The 9,227-nt window shown below is 34.9% G+C and overlaps 1 protein-coding gene and 1 long non-coding RNA gene across 2 annotated transcripts in view; one reads left to right on the top strand and one right to left on the bottom strand.

Annotated features, from left to right (window-relative positions):
- Positions 1-387: 387 nt before the first annotated feature.
- Positions 388-943, bottom strand: LOC126765140 (uncharacterized). The gene is made up of 2 exons (XR_007668290.1): positions 698-943; positions 388-642 (listed from the first exon to the last, which is right to left on the bottom strand). It is a non-coding gene; the product is annotated as an uncharacterized LOC126765140 (long non-coding RNA).
- Positions 944-7,431: 6,488 nt separating this feature from the next.
- LOC126765046 (importin subunit beta) overlaps positions 7,432-9,227 on the top strand; it is a 57,714-nt gene continuing 55,918 nt past the window's right edge. Inside the window, exon 1 of the mRNA XM_050482630.1 lies at positions 7,432-7,609. The gene's annotated coding sequence lies outside the window, so the exon portion shown is untranslated. The remainder of the gene's footprint in view (positions 7,610-9,227) is intronic.

Here is a 9,227-nt window from a genome sequence, read left to right as displayed (position 1 = left end):
GTATGAGTCACGCTAAACAATATTTCCGTACACAGTACTCGTATGAGAGTGGGCAGCGTTCCGTCATTATATTATCGCCCTGAAAAAGTGGTTAAAATTGTAAACGTCTGTTGTGCCTTACACAACATCTGCTGACGTTACAACATTGAATATAATCAGGAAGTAGTAATTCTTGCAAGTGACACTGACAATGACAATTTTTTCCAATCTGATAATGGTTCACTGCAGAGCGAAGGCCGGAGAATAAGAGAGGCAAATACTTTGTAACTCAATGGATTTATTTCTTATCTTTAAATATAAGTCTTCATAACTAAACTAAAATCAGTCTTATAAATTCAGGTACTTTAAGTATATTTCACAACCAGGATCTTTAATTAAATAAATAAATGCTCTGGCGATGAGGAAGACAAATCTACATTCACCCCTGCAATTGTTATATTTAAATTCTCATTGACGGGGTTGGGTGCCAAGAGAAACGCCTGGTATGCCTTCTATAGTTTGAGAAATGCCACAAAGACGCACAATAGTTTCTTCGTGTGGAGCGAGCTGATATTAAGAAAATGGACCACCTCCTGTTGCCCGACTCTCAATTTTGTTGTGAGCTAATTTTCTTTTGATTTCGGTCTTCCACTCAGTTATAACCTATAGAAATAAGTTTGTTTTAATTGCAGTTTAATTTTCACTGAAATTTACTTACCTTTTTCCACCCGTTCACATCTTTGTGTGGAGGACCTGCAGCATTAAGGGATTCAGTTAATTCCTGCCATAACGAATCTGTTGTCGGTTTATTGCGTTTCGTATATCCTCTTAAGATATCTGGATTTTTTTCCATAAATTCAATAATGATCGTATTTTGCGTTCTGTTCTTATGTTTTCCCCTACAAAAATAAAGTTAATTACTTCGTAACAATAAAATAAATAAATTTCTTAACTTACATTTTGTCAACCGTCTAACAACACAACAATATAAACTGAGTATTCAAATCTGTTAGCGATTATCTTCTTGTTTTATTTCTGATAGCAAAACCGACAAAATTGGTTTCGATGACACCCAAAACTGATACAAATTCTGTTTCGAACATCAAACCAATAATATCTAAATTCATGACACCTGCTATTTTTTTGATCGGTTTCAATTCTGATTCTGACAACTATCAGATTCCACAACACCCCTGAATATTTCTAAAATGGGTTGCTTCTTATCTTAGTAATAGAATTCAATAAGTCATATCTAGCGATACCATCTTGATATTTATTAATGACATTTCATCTGTTGTTAAGTATTCAAGAGTTTTATTATATGCTGACGATGTAAAACTTTTTAAAACATATACATACTTTAAACAAACAACAACCTAGTTTCTTGGTGTGTTAGAAATGACATGCCATTGCACCTGAAAAAATGTAAAACGATGTGCTTTTCACGTAGATCTGTAGATCCTACTTCATACGCAAGCAAGTATGCAGTTTTGTTGATCTGGGAGTAACTATAGACCCCACTCAATTTTAATCTTCCACGGTTTTTAGAGCTAAAGACGCTCTTAGTTTAGAATTTAGAGATCCGCTTACCACAAAAATTATTTTTACTTCTTTGGTGAGGCCTAAATGAGAGTATGCTTCTGTGGTTTGGAACCCTAGTTACCAAGTCCATTCGGATAAGTTAGAGTCCGTTCAAAAACAATTGATACTTTTTGCCTTAAATCATTTGCATTGGTATTCCAATTTAAATCTTCCCCCTTACAATAACCGTTTAAAACTTATAAATCTCTCGACACTCGCTAGTCGTAGGGAGATGCTTGGTATAATATTTCTTGTAAAACTCATGAATGGGCCAGTCTGTAGCCCATCTCTCTTATCTGATATTAATTTTATCGTTCCCGCTTTTGAGTTAAACGAACTATTCCGCCGTATATGTCATGATTTCAATTCTCATTCCAGCACATTTGATCTAACAGACTCACTCTTTACCATTAAAAAAATTATTTTATCTACTCTTAACAAGTAGCATTTAATAATAATAATCTTACTTTAATCTAATTCTTAATTTTGGCTGTTGAAATTTATGTTTCTGTACCTGAGCAGCTTAAGATCGCAACTCCTAAAACTCTCTTGCCTTTTATGACTCGGCTAATTCCGCTCTTTCGCGGATTGCGCCCCTCGCGTCGGTTGGGATGGAGGAGGGTAATCGTTGGGTATTATTATTATTTTCATCTAACTTTTTTTTCAAAACCCTATTTAAGTCCCTCAATTTCTTCTTCTTCTTTGTACATACCTGCCTTGTTTCATCGGAAACACCTAAACGGTTGAGCCAACATTTACGCCTATTCAAAAGAAAAAAAATTATATAAAAACATAAAATAACTACATACATAAACAAGTTCAAAAATACCAAACATATAAACTTATCAATTCAAATGAATCAGTGTATTCGTTACATTTAAATATTTAAAAAATTCAATTTCAAAATATCAAAATTTATTTATTTTATTTATAATAATTCATATAACAAAAAGAGTTTTATTATATAAAAACATAAACGCAGCACTGGCTACGAGGCCTTCAGCCGATATCGAAATTTATCGGAACTTTTTCTTACACTTTTTTATTCAGCTTAATTGAGTTTAATTATTTAAATAATACATACAATTAAATATTATTTAAAAATTGCTATCAATTTCTCATTGAAAATACTTAAATGAACTGTGTTAACGTTATATTTATATATTTAAGAAATTTAATTTCAAATATCGAAATGTATCTTTAATTCTTTTCCTGTTTATTAAAAAAAGTTTTAACACCGGATTTTATTATTTCTTATTTGGTCACTTTTTGCACTTCGTTTGGAAATCTAAAAACCGCACTTCCCTCATTGCAGCCCACAATGCATTTTTTCCATATCGGTGTTTTCGGCATTTTTGGTGTAAATTAAAATGTGTTTTATATATAATTATGGTCGCAAATTACTTTAAGGCTACTTACATTTATATTTGATGATTTATCCTTTTATTTTCAGTGATATATTAAAAAATTTCAAAATTTCACTACCTACTTCACTTTTCACTTAACACTTTTTGCTGATTCTTTTTTCTTCGAAGAAACGATATCCGCTACGAATTCCTCCATTCTAATATTATTTTGGCGAGATTTCAATCCGGTCGTCTCTTTTCTACCAATTGCGAAATGTCAAAACCTACCCAATCCAGTCAACCGTCAAAGTTCGGTAGGTGAGCAGCTCTCACATTTCTAGTGACAGGAGAGTTGGGCATCTCTTCATCTCTGGAAAAAATATTGACAAGTAATGACTTAACATAAAACAATAATAATAAGCTAGATATAATAAAATTTCTCAAATAGTTCTGGCTACCCTACTTGCAAAAAAGAGAATAGTTCATTCGCTTTTATTAAATAGCAGACATCTCTAATACTAGTATTTCCCAAACCGAAACCTTATACTATGTTCCCACCAAAAATTGAAACTGATTAGATTACATTTAATTTTTTCACTTATCTAGCCGTTTTCACTGCCGTTGGACAGATGATAAAATTCAAGAATTCACATCGCTTAATCTATATATATAAAATTAAGTGGCAAAACTTCCTGTTCGCATACTCCTCCTAGACCGCTTGCCCGATTTCAATGAAATTTTCAGGGGCGATTGGGGTCTGCTTGGAGGGTGCACATAAGAAATTTAATGTGTGTATCATTGCACGGTTTGCAAAAAAAAAAAAAATGATACATCCCGCCTATACAAATTCTCATGAAATAAAGTTTTGCCGCAAGATTGGCAGTCCTGTCAAATGCCTTTTACCAGAGAACGTATTGACAATGAGACGAAGCCGCGAATTATAAAGTGGAATTTCTAAGTGCTTTGGAGAGGCTTTGTATGACACCGCATCATTTGCGTCTCAAAGTTGGATCTGTCGTTATTATGTTTCGCAATATGTTTGTGATGCACCTATCAAATACATGGGGCAGAATGCTTGATTCTACGGATTTTTTTTGAGTTCTAACGATTTGCCATTTCAGTTCAAACGTATTCAGTTTCCAGGGAAAATTGTGTTTGAAATGACAATCGACCGGACACAAGGGTAGTCGCATAGTGTGTGGCATAAATTTGGAAATGCTATAATTTTCACACGGCCAGATATACGTGGCGTGCTCACGAGTTGGAAAACCATCTTTTCTGTACACCGGAACAGAAACAAAAAATTGTTGTTTATCAAGCTGCGTTACATTGAAAAACAAATGTAGAAAAATCTCAAATAAATGATAATCGACACAATATGAATTTTTGTCTTTTCAATTCAAAAGACATAATTTCGCGCAGGACAACGTCTGCGGGGTCGGCTAGTATTTATTAAAAGAAAACATCGTTATATAGTATTTTGTTACAAATGCAAAATACAAATAATGGACGAATTTTTTTTATTTTGGAAATCGATTTTCAGATGAATTCAGATTAATTGCGTTTAATTAATTTTGTTTTTTTACATTTTTTTCTCTTTGTAGTGTCTAAATCAGCTGCGATAATGTAATAGGTTTCCAATGCTCATAGGTAAATGGCGCAATTCAGAGTGCACCAAGAGATTTAGAGTGCATCAGGTTCAAATCACTTCGATGAATTGGTTTTCGAGTTAACAACAGTGCGGCGTCGGTCGTTTCTTCTTTTCGCTACATGGCACCAATTGGATATTCCACGCGATGCCAGGTCCTTCTCCACCTTGTCCTTCCAACGGAGTGGAGGTCTTCTTCTGCTTCCCCCCGCGGATACTGCGACGACAACAGAGCTAGAGTGTTTTCGTCCATTCGAACAACATGACCTGGCCAGCGTAGCCGCTGTCTTTTAATTCGCTGAACTATGTCATCTTATAAAGCTCATCGTTCCATCGAATGCGATATTCGCCGTGGCCAACGCCCAAAGGACTATACATTTATCGCAGAAATTTTCTCTCGAAAACTCGCAACTCATTAGTTATTGTTATCCTCCATGTCTCTGCACCATATAGCAGGACGGGAATAATGAATGACTTTACTTCCCAATTGCCTACTCAGGCTGGTTCCTAAATAGACGAAATTATATACAACTTCGCAGTTATGACTGTCAGCAGTAGTCGCAATTGCGACGACTGTTTATTTGATGACAGGAGATATTTCGTCCTGCCCTCGAACGTCTCGAAAAGATCCTTCCCGATCCTGATGGAGCTTTTGTTATTGTTCAACTTCAGTCCACATAGCCGTACTAGTTTTGCGGGGATTCAGATATCGCGGCATAAAGACAGCTCCTTTTCGTGCTGTCAAAGGCAGCTTTGAAATCAACTATAAGGTGGTGTGGGTCGATTCTCTTTTCATGGGATTTTTCCAAGATTTGGCGCATGGTAAATATCTTGTTGGTTGTTGATTTGGCAGGTCTTAAGCCACACTGATAATGTCCAATCAGTTTGTTGACGGTGGGCTTTAATCTTTCACACAATACGCTCGATATATTGAGGATCACACTTAAATTTCAATCGTTGAGCATGCTTTCGTCCGACCATGTTTTACAAAGAAGCTTATGTATGCTCCTTATCAGCTCTTCGCTGCCGTGTTTGAATAGCTCGGCCGGCAAACCATCTGCTCCCGTCGCTTTGTTGGTAATTGCTATTCGAACTTCTCCATGGTCCTGCAATGGAACGTCTGCTCGTCATTGATTGGGGAAACGGGTGTGCTGACTCCGCTGGTCCGGTGACTTGGATGACGAGCATTACGTGGAGCTCGTTATTAGTTTAAGTAAATATTTGATTATTTTGATGTTATTATTAAATAAAGCGAAATAATAAAAAAAAACCTGAATTTCATTTAAAAGAATTGAATTTGCTAGAAGTAACAAATGGGTAACAAATAATCTTGTTACTGCTTATTCCTACTAACATGTTTATATGTTATAGGTAACAAACTGATAACGAAAATAATAACACTAACAGATATTCGGGTAACAAATACTTTTTGTTATCCATAACACATAGGTAAGCTTTGCGCTAACAAAAGAATTGCTCGTAACTACTGTGAAGAGATTTGCTAACATATGTGTGTATTCTGTTAGAACAAGGCAGCATGCGATATTTGCCATTGGTTAGATCGAGATAACCATTGAACATTAAATAGCTATGTGTTACTTTTTTCTCACTCTCTGAACAAAAGTAACAAATATTTTAAGGAATGAAAAAGTGAACAATAACAAGTCACTTAAAGCGCCCATACACGAGCACACAAGTGCGTTCGATCGGTATGTGTGCGCTTGCGGTTTATCGTGTATGGGCTTGTTCGCGTACCGATCCATGTTCGCGAAAATGTTTGATTTTTTACGATCGGTGCGCGAACAAGTTTATCGTGTATGGCGTTGTCGGCGCACAAAATCTCATTTCTCTCGTGTCGCCGAACAGTGAAGATCGCGGACAATGCCATGTGTTAATGGGAGAGCTTGCTTTCGAGGCTGCAAAAAATCGATTTTTTTGAGGATTTTTTTGGGAGGGAAAGAAATAATTGATTCAAGCGAAATTTCTAGGCTTTATAGTTCTATATTTGAACATCTTTCACAAATATTTTGGATACGAAATCTTTGATATTCTGCCTTTGGGAAGCAATTACCCGATGCATCTCGCATGTACATTTTTCGGACGGCGGGCAGGATGTAGGTCGCAATTTCTAACGGAAACAAAGAGATTCATATTTTTTATTAATTTATCTTCTAGTTAAACTAAGAAAATTCCAAAAAAAAGTGTAAAATTTAAAATTTTATTAAAAATTGAATAAGTAGTGGCTTTTCAAAAGAATTTTATTTTATGCTGTTTAAAAATATACAATTAAAACTTGACTTTTCTTAATATTTTTTTAGTTTAAATATAAGATAATTTTATGCCAATGAAAATAATTCCATACGATTTAGTTTTTTTTCTATCCTGCCCGCCAATTAAGAATAATCGTAAAAATGAAAAACCGAGAAATCACGCTTCAAAGTTTTCGCTTTTTGCCTAAGCGCTCATACATAGTGTAAGAAAAATAAAAGTTGGAATAACTTATTAATGAAATACAATGAAATAGATAAAAATGCTACATTAGAAATAAATTCCAAGAAATGTTCCGCTTGCCTGTCGCACATGTTAACTCTGTGAAGAACGAACGCAAAATGGATTTGTGTGTCGTGTATGGGGAAACGATTTCATACCGATCGAACGCACTTGTGTGCTCGTGTATGGGCGCTATTACATGTTTTCTAACAGCTACCCGTCTTGTAGGGAAGCCTTCGTTTTGAGGGTTGCTTCGCAATGGTGATAAAATATGAACAATCCAGCAATGTGAACACTGTTGTATGTAAACCATATTTAATCGTACGTGTACAGCATGGTTAAGGTTTTATAAAGAATTTGAACATGGAATGGCATCTCTAAAAGTATGTTTTAAGGTTGCCTGTGCCTTGCGCGAGTCGTTGTCGATTTGGATTTAGATGCTGTGCAATTCCATATAGGAAGGATAAAGTTTTTTAATCGTTTTGTATCTTCATTTGGAGATAATAAATAATCGCTAAGTTGTTGAATACTTCTAGCAATATTTGTGTGTAATAACCACGAATAGGTAAGTTTTTTGTAATCAGTACCGAAAAATATTTTTTTTGGTGCTATTAGCAATAAAATTGTGGATTTATGGCCATTATACATTATGGCTAATATTTAAACATGTTTTTTTACAGTTTTTAGAAAAAACTGAACCTGATAAATATAGTTCCAAGAATTTAAAACATAATATTATTCCAATTTTTAAGTATTAGGGTTACTGTTAGAAGAGACAACTTATTTGAAAGGGTTGAAAGAAAATGATATCAAATTCAAATAAAAATGGAGTTACTGCATATGATATTTCAATAAAAACACTTCTGCAAATGGACTGTGCAGGGATTCAATTGGCGGTCGTCGTTATTTGCGTACATAATTGTCATAAAAACTTTCGATATGGATCTGTCGGGACCAACTTAGACTGCAACTTCAGAAATATTTTACACAATTTCTTCGATCAACAACATTTGAAAACCCCTTAACATAATTTGCTTCAAAATAGTTTTTTAACGACAGCATATATTTTCAACGTAGTTACTTTGCTTTTGAACTAAATCGGAAGACTAATTTTCAACGAATCGGTTAAATTCGAAGAGATTGAAAGAAAAAAAAGGCTGCGATTTCGAATAGCATCCCCCGATTTCGAGGTTAAAATGGGTATATACGGATAGAGAAGGTCCTCCAGATCTAGAATATATAAATGTACATATAGTTGCCGCTGACTTATGGTTTTTGAGATATTTGCATTCAAAGTTCAAAAAATCAACTATTTAAAATGCGTGTTTCTCCGATTTATAATTTATTTTACACTTATATTTTATACTTTTATATCCACTAACACTTCACTAATTCGTTTCTAATCATTTATTTTATATTAAATAGTGCAAAAATAACTTCAATTTCATATCAAACTGTAGTTCAAATCCATTTATTCATAAAATAAGAAAATGGTTGTAAACAAGCAAAACATTAGTGTTATCATATTTTGTAATGGAATAAAAATAAAAAAGAAAGATTATGATGTCATAACTAAATTCATTATCGTGTGTTAAGTTATGTAAAATCTTTCCGAATTCTCTTTATCTTGTTAAATCCCTGTGTTGGTTCGCAAAAAGGTGTTCAACGCAAACAAACTGAGCAGGCCCAGGTGTTGGTCCGACCAAGGGGTATTTTTTTGAAACGCGGCCGAAGGCCGCCAAAGCAAGAAGAAGTTCAACTCAAAAGAACTGAGCACGCCCATGTGTTGATCCGACCGAGGGTTATTTTTTTGAAGTGCGGCCAAAGGCCGCCAACGCAAAAAAGAGTTCAACGCAAAATAACTGAGCATGCCCAGGTGTTGGTCCGACTTAGGGCTATTTTTTTTGAAGCGCGGCCGAAGGCCGCCAACGCAAAAAGGAGTTCAACGCAAAAGAACTGAGCACGCCCAGGTCTTATTCCGACCGAGGGTTTTTGTTTTTAAGCCGGTCGCGCTGCCGAAAGGAATTCTATGCGGAAAACTAATGTGTTATATATTTCCTCTCATTGGGATATTGGGTGTGTTCTTTATTTCTCTCAGTTCTGTAAAATATGAACTTAAGGTAGCACTGGTTAATAGGTAGAATGCAAACCTTTTGTTATTGTATAAACAAAAATAAATGAAC

This window comes from Bactrocera neohumeralis, unplaced genomic scaffold (genome assembly GCF_024586455.1).
Source record: "Bactrocera neohumeralis isolate Rockhampton unplaced genomic scaffold, APGP_CSIRO_Bneo_wtdbg2-racon-allhic-juicebox.fasta_v2 cluster10, whole genome shotgun sequence".
Taxonomy (NCBI): domain Eukaryota; kingdom Metazoa; phylum Arthropoda; class Insecta; order Diptera; family Tephritidae; genus Bactrocera; species Bactrocera neohumeralis.
The sequence above is the reverse complement of the archived record's forward strand: the minus strand, read 5'-3'. Positions and strand labels throughout refer to the sequence as shown.